Here is a 17,045-nt window from a genome sequence, read left to right on the forward strand (position 1 = left end):
ATCAACGGATGCAAGTTTTATGAAAACATGCGATGCAAAATGCATGATGACATGATGAAATGCAACAACAACAGAAATATAACACATGACGGCAACGAAGAACATGGAAGGCGTCTGGAGTGTCGTTCTCGGGTCGTCACAACACTCCTCCACTAACAAGAGATCTCGTCCCGAGATCTAAGGATGGCATCAGAGAGAAACGGAAGAGGAAGAGGTAAAACTAAGTTGCTTCTTCGACAAACGAGTGGAACCATGAACCTTGAGAGGTTGAACAACTTAAAGAAAGAATACAATAGAGATGAACAAGATTGCAAACACTCCGTTGGGCAAGGGGAACAAGGAATATGATGAGAACCAAGAGCTTAGGGGGCGAGATAGAGTTTGAAGCCACTCCAATTAAAATTAGCTGGACAAGAATAAGAATAAAAGAATTCAGACAGCACTCCAGTTGAAAAGAGACACAAGACTTGATAAGATGAAAGAACTTGAATGAGAGCACAACACTCTGGTTAAATGGGTAAGCATGAAAAGAATATGATCTTGGCAAAACAAGATGATGGGTGAAGAGAGAAACATCACAATGCCTCCGGGGCGAAAGAATAGAAGCTAGATTGTTGGAAAGAAAAGAATGGAGAATAAATGCCAACTTCTGCCACAAATGGACTTGGAAAGCATCCTTGCAAACAAGGATTGAATGGAGTTGTTGAAAAAAATCCACAACGAAAAGGGATAAGCTTGTTGTGGGCTTATGGGAAACAACTCAAAATTAAGGTGAAATTCTGCCACCAATAAAAACAATGGTTGATTGTGAACAACGAAGAGATGAAAAAAACTTCTTTACCGAGAGAATAGGAGGAAACTTGGATAATCGGTAGGCCCCACAATTAGCACCATTCCTTAGGGAATGCTTTAGGTGAAATCTATACCAAGATGACACCAACGAAGAGATTGATGGATTGCAAAGGATCTTCTGAACAAAGAGAAAATGATGGGTTTAAATATCTCATTCTTAACAACTTGTGAACCTTGAACACAAAGGGAAATTGTCAAGAATGGCATAACACCACCTCAGAAGATAAGAGAGAAAGAATTGCACTTCGGAATGCAAGATGAAGAATGCTTGAACTCCTCAAAACAAGACATGTGTTAAACATCATGTTTTTTTAGAGTATAGCTTGGCGGATCATAACTTTGAGAGAAATCTTGAAGAACAATTGGAGAATGAAAAGAATCCTTGGCGAACCACCATGTAGAGCCTCCATGAAGAACTCCGGTAACAAAAGGATGATAAAAAGAAAGAGAAGTTGAAAACACAAGGTGAAGCCTTGCGATGATTTAGATGGAGCTTCGCGACGAGATAATGCGGGAAACTTGGAACTCCGGAAAAGAAAAGATGAAGCATCTCGAACCGAGAAATGTGGCATGATGAACAACTCTGGAAAGAAGAAACTATATCACTTGGATGAAACAATAATAAGAATTACGTTATGCGTATCCTTCACCAATTTAAATTGATGACAAGCAACAGATTTGGCATACTACTTATTCTCGTAGAAAGGATTAAGAGAGATATAGCTCAAACTTGGGAAAGTCTTCAATGAACCACCGGTATGATTTGGAAAGAACGACTGAATTGGTATGATAACAACGGAAGAGGAATGTTGGACGAACCACCGTAAGAATTGAAAATGAAAGTAGCAAAGGCACAATTCACCGGGAAGAATTTGAAAATGAACGAAGATGCTTGAGAGAATTTAGATACAAGTGAACGAATAGATCACGAGCTGATTAGAGAATACTTGAATTATGCACCGGTAAGATTTGGAGAACAAGAGCTGAAAGCTGGAATGAATAATTCTGAGCTGATGGGCTCCGGAGAATCAAACTGAAAGACTCATGAATTGCTCCGGATGGGCGAAAATAATTCTCACAATCGAAAACAATTATGAGAGGATGGCATCAAGCTAGCTATGAATCTTCAAGAGAACGGACAAGATTTAGAGGAAAACTCTTCTTCGGTCTTCAAATGTTGAGAAAGATGATGAGAACTACCCTGACAATTGATGAGCCACTCCGGAACAATGAAGAATAGAAATGATGAACCCACGATGACAATGTTTTGAAAGCGATCTTGGTGAAGGCATTATGACTGATGAAAATTCATTCTTACATCAAACTTCGAAAGAATTTGGGAATAGCTCCGGGAAATTAGAAGAGTCAGGTAAGATCCTAGAAAAAACTGTGGGTTAGGGCCCACTCAAAAGATACACCGTTGAACGATTTTAAAAGAGAGATTGCACTGGTTGAATTAAATGGCTCAAAAGAGATAACAACCTCAAGATATCTTGAACGGATTAGGAATGAAAACACGAATCTCCTAAGATATCTTCAGTACTCCAGAACAAATGAATGGTGAGAAGTGGATGGTTAAGAGGTGCACCGGCATGAGAGAACATTCGAAACGAGGAAAGGATATGATCGACAAGGCTTGAATTGAATCCACCGGAGAAGAAAAAAATGAAGAATAATAGACTTGAAGCTCCGTTAGTATCTTCCTGAGAATCAACGGATAATAACATTGACGGGAAAGAATGGAGAAACTTCACATCCATAAGATGGATACATGATTAAGAAATATGAGTCCTTGAAGAAAAAGGGTGGGAGGGCGGGAAAACAAAGGCAACTTGGGGATGGATGAAACAGACACCGTTGGGAAAACTTAGAATTGATCTTGCGGATGTTGAAATGATTGGATCCACTTGAAGATAAGCACGCCGGTTGGAAAAGAATTAACATGACAACCTTGATGATCAAGAAGGATTAGTATCCACATAGAAATATGAGAACACCATTCAGGGAAGGTATGGATCAACACTTGACATCGAAGCAACTCGAATACCACAACTCAAAACCAAACAAAGATTTGGCTTGCAGAATAAGCCGGAACAAACATATGATAGACCCCATATTGTATCATGCGTCTGTTGGAAAGATAACCTACGAGATACTTGAATTCCCACCTAAAAACTCCCGAAACTTTCTGGTTATGCAGTCTGGTGTTGGGGATACAAGGGAAGCAATATATCTCACCCAAACTAACAATCCCTACATCCAGCTGTATCCATCCGTCAACACATAACCAAGAAAACTCCGGAAATCGTGTACCTCAACCTTCTAAAAGCATCCGTTATACGAGTTATGGCAATACTCCCGAACTCCCGCCCCAGTACTTGGTGGTGTCGAGGTTATCTCACCAACAACTGCATAAAAGAGATTTTCGATGTCGGTGAAACTCAGGTATTCCAGAACTGCAACGATAAAATTGTGACGACAACACCTCGGAGCTCAACTCCCCGGGACACTGCCACAACCCCTAAATGTCAGGAGGCACCAAGAACAATGTTCTCGTCACAAGAATATCGGAATGATCCCAAGATACCCGCGTGATCCTAAAAAATATTAGTGAAAATGAGGAGAGGAAAGACAAAACATCTACGTCGGGAGGCCTCACCAGAGCGATGAAGGGACTCAGGAGTAAAAAGAATCCTACTCTCCGATATATATAATCCTAAGACTCCAAACATTTTTGTTCTAGACTCAACAACGTCAGCGATTCGATCAAGCAGGGGCTCCTAAGTCGGGGATGGCTCTGATTACCAACTTGTAACGCCCACGATGCGGCTATATCTCCCACGTGTCGAGGCACGACTTAGAGGCATAACCGCATTGTGGTTTTGTCGCAAGAAAGGTCATCCTCACACAATCCCGTGTAATGAACAAGAAAGGGATAAATAGAGTTGGCTTACAATCGCCACTTCACACAATAAACATATAATTCATACACCATCAGAGTACACACATAGGTCCGACTACGGAACCAAAAGAAAAGAAGACAACACCAAATGCTAGATCCCCGATCGTCCCAACTGGGCTCCACTACTGATCATCTAGAAACGAAACATAGTAAAGACCAAGTCCTCATCGAACTCCCACTTGAGTTCGGTAGCATCACCTGCACTGGCATCATCGGCACCTGCATCTGTTTTGGTAGTATTTGTGAGTCACGAGCACTCGGCAATCTCAAAACCCGCGAGATCAAGACTATTTAAGCTTATGGGTAGGATGTGGTAATGAGGTGGAGTTGCAGCAAGCGCTAAGCAAAAATGGTGGCTAACATACGAGTAAAAGAGTAAGATGAGAAACTATGCAACGGTCGTGAAGCTAGAAGTGATCAAGAAGTGATCCTGAAACTACTTACGTTCATACATAACCCAAAACCGTGTTCACTTCCCGGACTCCGCCGAAAAGAGACCATCACGGCTACGCACGCGGTTGATTCATTTTAATTAAGTCAAGTGTCAAGTTCTCTACAACCGGATATTAACAAATTCCCATCTGCCACATAACCGCGGGCACGACTCTCAAAAGTTTATACCCTATAGGAGTGTTACAACTTAGCCCATCACAAGCTCTCACGATCAACGAAGGATATTCCTTCTCCCGGAACAACCCGATCAGACCTGGAATCCCGGTTACAAGACATTTCGACAATGGTAAAACAAGTCCAGCAAGTACACCCGAATGTGCCGACAAATCCCGACAGGAGCTGCACATATCTCGTTCTCAGGGCACACTGGATAGGTCAAGCTACGAGTAAAACCAGCCCTAAAGTTTCCCCGAGGTGGCCCCGCAGGCTGCCCGGTTCGGACCAACACTCAGAGGAGCACTGGCCCGGGGGGGTTTAAAATAAAGATGACCCTTGAGTCTGCAGAACCCAAGGGAAAGGTATAGGTGGTAGGTAGGCAAATGGTAAAACCAAGGTTGGGCCTTGCTGGAGGAGTTTTATTCAAGGCAAACTGTCAAGGGGGTCCCATAACCCCAACCGCGTAAGGAATGCAAAATCAAGGAACATAACACCGGTATGACGGAAACTAGGGCGGCAAAAGTGGAACAAAACACCAGGCATAAGGCCGAGCCTTCCACCCTTTACCAAGTATATAGATGCATTAATTTAAAACAAAGATATTGTGATATCCCAACATAATCATGTTCCAACATGGAGCAATCTTCAACTTCACCTACAACTAACAACGCTATAAGAGGGGTTGAGCAAAAGCGGTAACATAGTCAAACAACGGTTTGCTAGGAAGGTGGGTTAGAGGCTTGACATGGCAATATGGGAGGCATGAAAAACAAGTGGTAGGTAGCGCGACATAGCGATATAACGAACAACTAGCAAGCAAAGATAGAAGTGATATTGAGGGTAATGGTCATCTTGCCTGAGATCCCGCAAGGAAGAAGAACGAGTCCATGAAGAAGACAAATGAACGTAGTTGAACGGATCCTCACAACTCCGGAACGAAACCGAAACTATCAAAAAGGAGCACAACCGGAAAGAAGCAAACAACATGGTAAACACACAAGCATAAACATGGCATGATGCACAAACAAGTATGATGCATGTCCGGTTTAATGAGGCATGGCATGGCAAAGTGCACAACCAATACTACAAATTAAGTGGAGCTCAATATGCAACGAGTTGCATGTTGACGAAACACCACATCAATTATTTAGTTCTCTCCCGTTTATGTACCCAATAATATTAAAATGTTATTAAACATGGCAAGGGGTGAAGCATATGAAAACTACCTATCTAGGCAAGTTTAAATGAGGCCGGAACAACAAACAACAATTCCGGAAAATCCTCGTGCCCATATTTCGAATTTGGTATTGTTCTGCCCTAAAACATATTTTAATGTTGTTAAACAGTAAAACAAAGTGCACCAAGTTAATCTATGCACTATTCCACCCCATTTACATATAAAGTTTATTAAATTCTGAGCTACAGTTATTTAGTTATGAAATAAATCATTTTAACATGGCATTTATGCAAAATTAAACAAACAGCAAGTTTAAACATTTCAAACATGGATGAAAATAGCATATTATGAAACTAGATGAAATTCTAAGCAGTTTACATATTTAAAACATTTTAAACCGATGCACGGTTAATGAGTTATTATATGCATGATGTGCAATGACTTTTCTGTAAAACAGTAATCTCCTGGAAATTCCTAAAATCACACAGACTGACAAAAACCACTACTGGGTTGGATCTGTTGGGCGTTGGGCTGCTCACCTAGCTGGGCTCGGCCTAGATTGGTGGAGGTGGGAGCTGGGCCGCAGCCAACGGCGAAGGGGAGGTGGCCCAGGTGTGTGCGGTCGATCTGGAGTCGGTCAACGCGAGCGGTCGAGGCACCAGCTCCTATCGTTTGATACAGGGTGAAGCAGAGGGCGGCGCGCAGAGATGCAGAGGAAGGAGGTGCGAAGGCCGGCGGAAGGGGAGGCACAGATTCGGGCGGTGGAGCTCGAGTTCATCCGGATCCGGCCGGTTTTGGTGGCGGACGGGAAAGGGCGGCGCGGAGGCGGAAGAGTTCGAGGCCATGCCGACTCGACGGTGACGCTGCAGCTTCGAGGCGTCGGCCATGGGAGCTCCGACGAGTTCCCTGAGAAGAAGGAGAGCAGGAGGTTCCTGTCCAAGGTAGAGAGATCCCTAAGAGAGAGATGAATACAGAGGGAGGAGGAAGAACGAGGGAAGGAGGTGGGGCATGGCGCTGGACCTGTGGCCGCCGGCGGCGACTGTCGGAGGTGTGGCCGGAGATTGAGGCGGCCTGGGGGACGAGGGACCCCACGGGCATGGGCTCTCGGGCACGGGACGGTGGCCTGGTCTCGGGCGTGGGATGATTTATACCCTGATTATGTACCTAATACTTGGGATGATTTAAAACTTGTCATGAGAGATAGATTTGTCGATGTATATTATACTCGTGGCATGATTACAAAACTACAACATTTAAAACAAGGTAGTGACACCGTAACAAAATATTATGATGATTTACAAACTACCTTGTTGCACTCCTTTTTAGAGGAAACTGAAGATGATTTTATTGATAGATTTTGGGGAGGGTTAAACCATGATATTCAGGAGATACTAATGCATGAAGAGTGTTATCCTATGGACCATTTGTTTCATCTTACTTACAAAGCTGAACAGGAAATAAAACAACGTGTTGCTCACAAGGAGAATAATATTAAGGTGAACATTCCAAGAGATGATACGGTTGTTCCTTCAACTACTAGGCATACTATGACAACCACATCCGTGGTTGTGAGGACTACATCACCTCCACCATGTGACATATCACCTCCGAGAGTGCCTACATCATCTGAGTTGATCATAAGAGGTAATGACAAAGGTACCAATCTTCCACCTCCACATGAGTATGATGAATCCCTTGTCAAATTAATTGAACCATGCGATGATCTACCCACTACTTTGATCACACCAGCTATTTTAGAGGACTATGTTCATGATTTGACTTTTCCATGTGATCAAACACTTTTGAGTGAACCCATTGAATTAACTATTGATGCGGAAGAACCATGTGAATCAGGGAATAAATCATATTTGTATCAAATACGTTTGAAAATAGTTGTGCCAATGTTTAATCATTTTGATATGACCTCTAAACTTGGTGATGGTTCATCAAGGTTGGGATGGTTTAATGATGAGCATTGCCAATATTTTGTTACGATTAAGAGCTTCACTTATATGTGCAAACTGAGTTGCAATATTTTCATGCCTTTGACTTCTTGTGTTAATATATTGAGTTTATATTTCATGACTTTTGAGGAAACAAGAACGAAGTTTCCGGAGGAGATTTCCGCACTTTGAAGCCACCATGATGACATACAAGAAGATGGACGAAATATACAACATGTCTTTCACAAATTTTGTCCATAGCTTATTATTGGTGTTGTGTCACCTTAGTTTCGGGCTAGGCCCATGTATTTTCAAAATACCTCTCGTTTGGCTATTTTTAGAGTCCATATTGTAGGGGAAATGACTTAGGAGGTGTTTTAGTCCCACCTTGCCAAGGGTGGACGAAATCCCCTATCTTTTTCCCTATAAATACAGCCCTTAGGGCACCATTTAGACTTGGGTTTGAATTAGTTAAAAGTTAGCCATTGCTGCAACTTCGTGTACTTTGTTTGTGTCCAACGACTAGACCAAGACCGCTTCTAGAACCCCACTTTTATCCACATTTCATATATATACACAATATTTCGATTGCTTTATCATATTCTTGCTTGTTCTTTGATTGCTTGCAGGAATTGACCTTCGTGGTCAGGTTGATCGTGCTCTCCGGCGTGGTCAATAACCTCTCAGAGTTGGTTTGGCAATTGCTAAGGACTAGCGTCGTTGCACGTATGTGAAGGAAATATGCCCTAGAGGCAATAATAAAGTTGTTATTTATATTTCCTTATATCATGATAAATGTTTATTATTCATGCTAGAATTGTGTTAACTGGAAACTTAGTACATGTGTGAATACATAGACAAACAGAGTGTCCCTAGTATGCCTCTACTTGACTAGCTCATTAATCAAAGATGGTTAAGTTTCCTAACCATAGACATGTGTTGTCACTTGATGAACGGGGTCACATCATTAGAGAATGATGTGATGGACAATGCCCATCCGTTAGCTTAGCATAATGGCCATTTAGTTTTATTGCTATTGCTTTCTTCGTGACTTATACATATTCCTCTAACTATGAGATTATGCAACTCCTGAATACCGGAGGAACACTTTGTGTGCTATCAAACGTCATAACGTAACTGGGTGATTATAAAGATGCTCTACAGGTGTCTCCGATGGTGTTTGTTGAGTTGGCATAGATCGAGATTAGGATGTCACTCCGAGTATTGGAGAGGTATCTCTGGGCCCTCTCGGTAATGCACATCACTATAAGCCTTGCAAGCAATGTGACTAATTAGTTATTTGCGGGATGATGCATTATGGAACGAGTGAAGAGACTTGCCGGTAACGAGATTGAACTAGGTATGATGATACCGACGATCTAATCTCGGGCAAGTAACATACCGATGACAAAGGGAATGACGTATGTTGTTATGCGGTTTGACCGATAAAGATCTTCGTAGAATATGTAGGAACCAATATGAGCATCCAGGTTCCGCAATTGGTTATTGACTGGATATGTGTCTCAGTCATGTCTACATAGTTCTCGAACCCGTAGGGTCCGCACGCTTAACGTTCGATGACGATTTGTATTATGAGTTATGATATTTTATGACTAAAGTTTGTTCGGAGTCCTGGATGAGATCACGGACATGATGAGGAGTCTTGAAATGGTCGAGAGGTTAAAGATTGATATATTGGAAGGTTATATTCAGACACCGGAATGTTCCAGAATGATTCGGGTATTTTTTGGAGTACCCGGAGGTTACCGGACCCCCCCACCCCCCCGCGGGGAAGTAGTGGGCCTTCACGGGCCTTAGTGGAAAGGAGAGGAGGGCCGCAAGGGAGCCCCCCCATGGCAAGTCCGAATTGGACTAGGGAGGGGGCGGCGCCCCCCTCTTTCCTTCTCCCCTTCCTCCTCCTTCCCTCTCTCCCTCTCTTGGAAAGGAAGGGGACTCCAACTAGGATTGGGAATCCTAGTTGGACTCCCCTATGGCGCGCCCCTCCTAGGCCACCGGCCTCCTCCTCCCCTCCTTTATATACAGGGGAGGGGGCACCCCAAAGACACACCAAGTCTTCTCTTAGCCGTGTGCGGTGCCCCCCTCCACAGTTACACACCTCGGTCATATCGTCATAGTGCTTAGGTGAAGCCCTGCGCTGGTAACTTCATCATCACCGTCGCCACGTCGTCGTGCTGACGGAACTCTCCCTCATCCTCAACTGGATCAAGAGCTCGGACGTCATCGTGCTGAACGTGTGCTGAACACGGAGGTGCCGTACGTTTGGTACTTGGATCGGTTGGATCACGAAGACGTTCGACAACATCAACCGCGTTACTAAACGCATCCGCTTTCGGTCTACGAGGGTAGGTGGACACACTCTCCCCGCTCGTTGTTGTGCATCTCCTAGATAGATCTTGCGTGATCGTAGGTAAATTTTTTAAAATATTGCGTTCCCCAAGAGTGGCATCTGAGCCAGGTCTATGCATAGATGTTATATGCACGAGTAGAACACAATGGGTTGTGGGCGATAATAGTCATACTGCTGACCACCAACGTCTTACTTTGATTCAGCGGTATTGTTGGATGAAGCGGCCCGGACCGACATTACATGACCGCTTTCATGAGACTGGTTCTACCGACGTGCTTCGCACACAGGTGGCTGGCGGGTGTCTGTTTCTCCAACTTTAGTTGAATCCAGTTTGACTACGGCCGATCCTTGTTGAAGGTTAAAACAACACACTTGACGAAAAATCGTTGTGGTTTTGATGCGTAGGTAAGAACGGTTCTTGCTAGAAGCCTGTAGCAGCCACGTAAAACTTGCAACAACAAAGTAGAGGACGTCTAACTTGTTTTTGCAGGTCATGTTGTGATGTGATATGGTCAAGACGTGATGATATATAAATTGTTGTATGAGATAATCATGTTTTGTAAAAGTTATCGGCAACTGGCGGGAGCCTTATGGTTGTCTCTTTATTGTACGAAATGCAATCGCCATGTAATTGCTTTACTTTATCACTAAGCAGTAGCGATAGTCATGGAAGCAATAGTTGGCGAGATGACAACGATGCTACAATGGAGATCAAGTTGTCAAGCCGGTGACGATGGAGATCATGACAGTGCTTTGGAGATGGAGATCAAAGGCACAAGATGATGATGGCCATATCATGTCACATATTTTGATTGCATGTGATGTTTATCCTTTATGCATCTTATTTTTCTTAGTACGGCGGTAGCATTATAAGATGACCCCTCACTAAAATTTCAAGGTATAAGTGTTCTCCCTGAGTATGCACCGTTGCTACAGTTCGTCGTGCCGAGACACCACGTGATGATCAGGTGTGATAAGCTCTACATTCACATACAACGGGTGCAAGCCAGTTTTGCACGCGCAGAATACTCGGGTTAAATTTGACGAGCCTAGCATATGCAGATATGGCCTAGGAACACTGAGACCGAAAGGTCGAACGTGAATCATATAGTAGATATGATCAACATAGTGATGTACACCATTGAAAACTACTCCATCTCAACTGATGATCGGACATGATTTAGTTGATATGGATCACGTGATCATTTAAATGACTAGAGGGATGTCTATCTAAGTGGGAGTTCTTAAGTAATATGATTAGTTGAACTATAATTTATCATGAACTTAGTCCTGATAGTATTTTCATATCGATGTTGTAGATCAATAGCTCGCGTATAGCTTCCCCGTTTTATTTATGATATGTTCCTAGAGAAAACTAAGTTGAAAGATGATAGTAGCAATGACGCGGACTGGGTCTGTGATCTAAGGATTATCCTCATTGCTGCACAGAAGAATTATGTCCTTGATGCACCGCTAGGTGACGGACCTATTGCAGGAGCAGATGCAGACGTTATGAGCATTTGGCAAGCTCGGTATGATGACTACTTGATAGTTTAGTGCGCCATGCTTTACGGCTTAGAACCGGGACTTCAAAAACGTTTTGAATGCTAAGGAGCATATAAGATGTTCCAAGAGCTGATATTGGTATTTCAGACTCATGCCCGAGTCGAGAGGTATGAGACCTCTGACAAGTATTTTGCCTACAAGATGGAGGAGAATAGCTCAACCAGTGAGCATGTGCTCAGAATGTCTGAGTACTACAATCGTTTGAATCAAGTGGGAGTTAATCTTCCAGATAAGATAGTGATTGATAGAGTTCTCTAGTCACTGTCACCAAGTTACTGGACCTTCGTGATGAACTATAATATGCAAGGGATGACGAAAACGATTCCCAGAGCTCTTCGCGATGCTGAAATCGGTGAAGGTAGAAATCAAGAAAAGCATCAAGTGTTGATGGTTGAACAGACCACTAGTTTCAAGTAAAAGGGCAAGGGAAAGAAAGGGAACTTCAAGAAGAATGGCAAGCAAGTTGCCACTTCCATGAAGAAGCCCAAAGCTAGACACAAGCCTGAAACTGAGTGCTTCTGCTGCAAAGGAAATGGTCACTGGAAGCGGAACTGCCCCAAATACTTGGCGGATAAGAAGGATGGCAAAGTGAACAAAAGTATATATGATATACATGTTATTGATGTGTACTTTACTAGTGTTCATAGTAGCCCCTGGGTATTTGATACCGCTTCAGTTGCTATGATTAATAACTCAAAACAGGAGTTACAAAATGAACAAAGACTAGTTGAGGGCGAGGTGACGATGTGTGTTGGAAATGATTCCAAGGTTGATAAGATCACCATCGCATACTCCCTCTACCTTCGGGATTAATATTGGAACTAAAATAAATGTTATTTGGTGTTTGCGTTGAGCATAAATATGATTGGATCATGTTTATTGCGATACGGTTATTCATTTAAGTCAGGGAATAATTGTTGTTCTGTTTACATGAATAAAACCTTCTATGGTCTTACATCCAATGTAAATGGTTTACTGAATCTAGATCATAGTGATACACATAATATTGATGCCAAAAGATGCAAAGTTAATAATGATAGTGCAACTTATTTGTGGCATTCCCGTTTAGGTCATATTGGTGTAAAGCGCATGAAGAAACTCCATGTTGTTGGGCTTTTGGAATCACTTGATGCTTGTGAACCATGCCTCATGGGCAAGATGACTAAGACTCCGTTCCCCGGAACAATGGAGCGAGCCACTGACTTATTGGAAATAATACATACTGTTGTATGCGGTCCGATGAGTGTTGAGGCTCGCGGCGGGTATCGTTATTTTCTGACCTTCACAGATGACTTAAGCAGATATGGGTATATCTACTTAATGAAACACAAGTCTGAAACATTTGAAAAGTTCAAAGAATTTCAGAGTGAAGTGGAAAATCATTGTAACAAGAAAATAAAGTTTCTACGATCTGATCGCGGAGGCAAATATTTTAGTTACGAGTTTCGCCTTCATTTAAAACAATGTGGAATAGTTTCACAACTCATGCCACCTGGAACACCACAGCGTAATGGTGTGTCCGAATGTCATAACCATACTTTATTGGATGTGGTGCGATCTATGATGTCTCTTACCAATTTACCACTATCGTTTTGGGGTTATGCATTAGACACAGCTGCATTCACGTTAAATAGGGCACCATCTAAATCCGTTGAGACAACACCATCTGAACTGTGGTTTAGCAAGAAACCTAATTTGTCGTTTCTTAAAGTTTGGGGCTGCAATGCTTATGTGAAAAAGCTTCAACCTGATAAGCTCGAACCCAAATCGGAGAAATGTGTCTTCATAGGATACCCAAAGGAAACTGTCGGGTACACCTTCTATCGCAGATCCGAAGGCAAGATATTCGTTGCTAAGAATGGATCCTTTCTAGAGAAGAAGTTTCTCTCGAAAGAAGTGAGTGGGAGGAATGTAAAACTTGATGAGGTAACTGTACCTTCTCCCGAATTGGAAAGTAGTTCATCACAGAAATCAGTTCCAATGATTCCTACACCAATTAGTGAGGAAGCTAATGATGATGATCATGAAACTTCAGATCAAGTTACTATCGAACCTCGTAGGTCAACCAGAGTACGGTCCGCACCAGAGTGGTACGGTAATCCTGTTTTGGAAGTCATGTTACTAGACCATGACAAACCTACGAACTATGAGGAAGCGATGATGAGCCCAGATTCCGCGAAATGGCTTGATGCCATGAAATCTGAGATGGGATCCATGTATGAGAACAAAGTATGGACTTTGATTGACTTGCCCGATGATCGGCGAGCCATTGAGAATAAATGGATCTTCAAGAGGAAGACGGACGCTGATAGTAGTGTTACTATCTACAAAGATCGAATTGTCGCAGAAGGTTTTCGGCAACTTCAAGGTGTTGACTACGATAAGATTTTCTCACTCGTAGCGATGCTTAAGTCTGTCCGAATCATGTTAGCAATTGCCACATTTTATGAAATCTGGCAAATGGATGTCAAAACTACATTCCTTAATGGATTTCTTAAAGAAGAGTTGTATATGATGCAACAAGAAGGCTTTGTCAATCCTAAAGGTGCTAACAACCCAGCGATCCATCTATGGACTGGTGCAAGCATCTCGGAGTTGGAATATACGCTTTGATAAGGTGATCAAAGCATATGGTTTTATACACACTTTTGGTGAAGCCTGTATTTACAAGAAAGTGAGTGGGAGCACTACAGGCTTTCTGATAAGTATATTTGAATGACATATTGTTGATCATAAATGATGTAGAATTTTTGGGAAAGCATAAAGGAGTGTTTGAAAGGAGTTTTTCAAAGAAAGACCTCGGTGAAGCTGCTTATATATTGAGCATCAAGATCTATAGATATAGATCAAGATACTTGATAAGTGTTTTTTCAATGAGTACATACCTTGACATGTTTTTTGAAGTAGTTTAAAATGGAACAGTCAAAGAAGGAGTTCTTTCCTGTGTTACAAGGTGTGAAGTTGAGTAAAGACTCAAAACTCGACCACGGCAGAAAATAAAAAGAGAATGAAACATCATTCCCTATGCCTCGGTTATAGGTTCTATAAAGTATGCTATGATGTGTACCAGACCTATTGTGTACCTCACCATGAGTTTGGCAAGAGGGTACAATAGTGATCCAGGAGTGGATCACTAGACAACGGTCAAAATTATCCTTAGTGGAATAAGGACATGTTTCTTGGTTATGGAGGTGACAAAAAGTTCATCGTAAAGGGTTACGTCGATGCAAGCTTTGACATTGATCCGGATGACTCTAAGTCTCAATCTGGATACATATTGAAAGTGGGAGCAATTAGCTAGAGTATCTTCGTGCAGATCATTATAAACATAAAAATTTGCAAAATACATACGACTCTGAATGTGGCAGACCCATTGACTAAACTTCTCTCACAAGCAAAACATAATCACACCTTAGTACTCTTTGGGTGTTAATCACACAGCGATGTGAACTAGATTATTGACTCTAGTAAACCCTTTGGGTGTTAGTCACATGGAGATGTGAACTAATCACAAAAAGATGTGAACTAATCACAAAAAGATGTGAACTATTGGTGTTAAATCACATGATGATGTGAACTAGATTATTGACTCTAGTTCAAGTGGGAGACTGAAGGAAATATGCCCTAGAGGCAATAATAAAGTTGTTATTTATATTTCCTTATATCATGATAAATGTTTATTATTCATGCTAGAATTGTATTAACCAGAAACTGTGTGAATACATAGACAAAACAGAATGTCCCTAGTATGCCTCTACTTGACTAGCTCGTTAATCAAAGATGGTTAAGTTTCCTGACCATAGACATGTGTTGTCATTTGATGAACGGGATCACATCATTAGAAAATGATGTGATGGACAAGACCCATCCGTTAGCTTAGCATTATGATCGTTTCGTTTTATTGCTATTGCTTTCTTCATGACTTATACATGTTCCTCTAACTATGATATTATGCAACTCCCGAATACCGGAGGAACACCTTGTGTGCTATCAAACGTCACAACGTAACTGGGTGATTATAAAGATGCTCTACATGTGTCTCCGATGGTGTTTGTTGAGTTGGCATAGATCGAGATTAGGATTTGTCACTCCGTGTATCGGAGAGGTACCTCTGGCCCTCTCGGTAATGCACATCACTACGAGCCTTGCAAGCAATGTGACTAATGAGTTAGTCATGGGATGATGCATTACAGAACGAGTAAAGAGACTTGCCGGTAACGAGATTGAACTAGGTACGATGATACCGATGATCGAATCTCGGGCAAGTAACATACCGATGACAAAGGGAACAACGTATGTTGTTATGCGGTTTGACCGATAAAGATCTTCGTAGAATATGTAGGAACCAATGTGAGCATCCAGGTTCCGCTATTGGTTATTGACCGGAGATGTGTCTCGGTCATGTCTACATAGTTCTCGAACCCGTAGGGTCCGCACGCTTAATAATCGATGCTGATTTGTATTATGAGTTATGTGATTTGATGACCGAAGTTTGTTCGAAGTCCCGGATGAGATCATGGACATGGCGAGGAGTCTCAAAATGGTCGAGAGATAAATATCGATATATTGGAAGGTTATATTCGGACACCGGAATGGTTCCGAAGTGTTTCGGGTATTTTCTGGAGTACCGGGAGGTTACCGGAACCCCCCGGGGAAGTAATGGGCCTTAATGGGCTTTAGTGGAAAGGAGAGAAGGGCCTCAAAGGGTGGCCGCCCCCCCCCCCCCCCGTGGGCTGGTCCGAATTGAATTAGGAGGGTGCGGCACCCCCCTCTTTCCTTCTCCCCTCTTCTCCCTTCCCTTCCTTCTCCTAGTTGGACTAGGAAGGGGGGGGGCGAATCCTACTTGGATCGGGAGTCCAAGTAGGACCCCCCCCCCTTGGCGCGCCCCCTCTAGGGCCGGCCTCCTCTTCCCCCTCCTTTATATACATGGGAAGGGGGCACCCCAAAGACACACCAAGTCTTCTCTTAGCCGTGTGCGGTGCCCCCCTCCACAGTTACACACCTCGGTCATATCGTCGCAGTGCTTAGGCGAAGCCCTGCGCCGGTAACTTCATCATCACCGTCGCCACGCTGTCATGCTGACGGAACTCTCCCTCGTCCTCAGGCTGCTCAAGAGCTCAAGGGACGTCATCGTGTTGAACGTGTGCTGAACACGGAGGTGCCGTACGTTTGGTGCTTGGATTGGTTGGATCGCGAAGACGTTCGACTACATCAACCGCGTTACTAAACGCATCCGCTTTCGGTCTACGAGGGTAGGTGGACACACTCTCCCCTCTCGTTGCTGTGCATCTCCTAGTTAGAGTAGGATTTTTTTTTGAATTACCACGTTCCCCAACAGTCTGTAGTCGGATCGTCAAAGTCGTCTCCACCAAATCGATAATTATCATCTCATCGAAATATCGGGACCCTCGCCTCTATCAACTGGTATCAGTTTTTAGGTTGCTCGGTGAGATTTTCCAGTTTTTCGTAGTTAGATTGCATCTGTTCTTCATACCTAGAGTCCAAGAAAAAAGCCACAAAAAAGAGTTAGATTAGTTCATCTGTATCCCACACAGTCTGAGCCTTTCG

Source organism: Aegilops tauschii, chromosome 4 (genome assembly GCF_002575655.3).
Source record: "Aegilops tauschii subsp. strangulata cultivar AL8/78 chromosome 4, Aet v6.0, whole genome shotgun sequence".
Classification (NCBI taxonomy): domain Eukaryota; kingdom Viridiplantae; phylum Streptophyta; class Magnoliopsida; order Poales; family Poaceae; genus Aegilops; species Aegilops tauschii.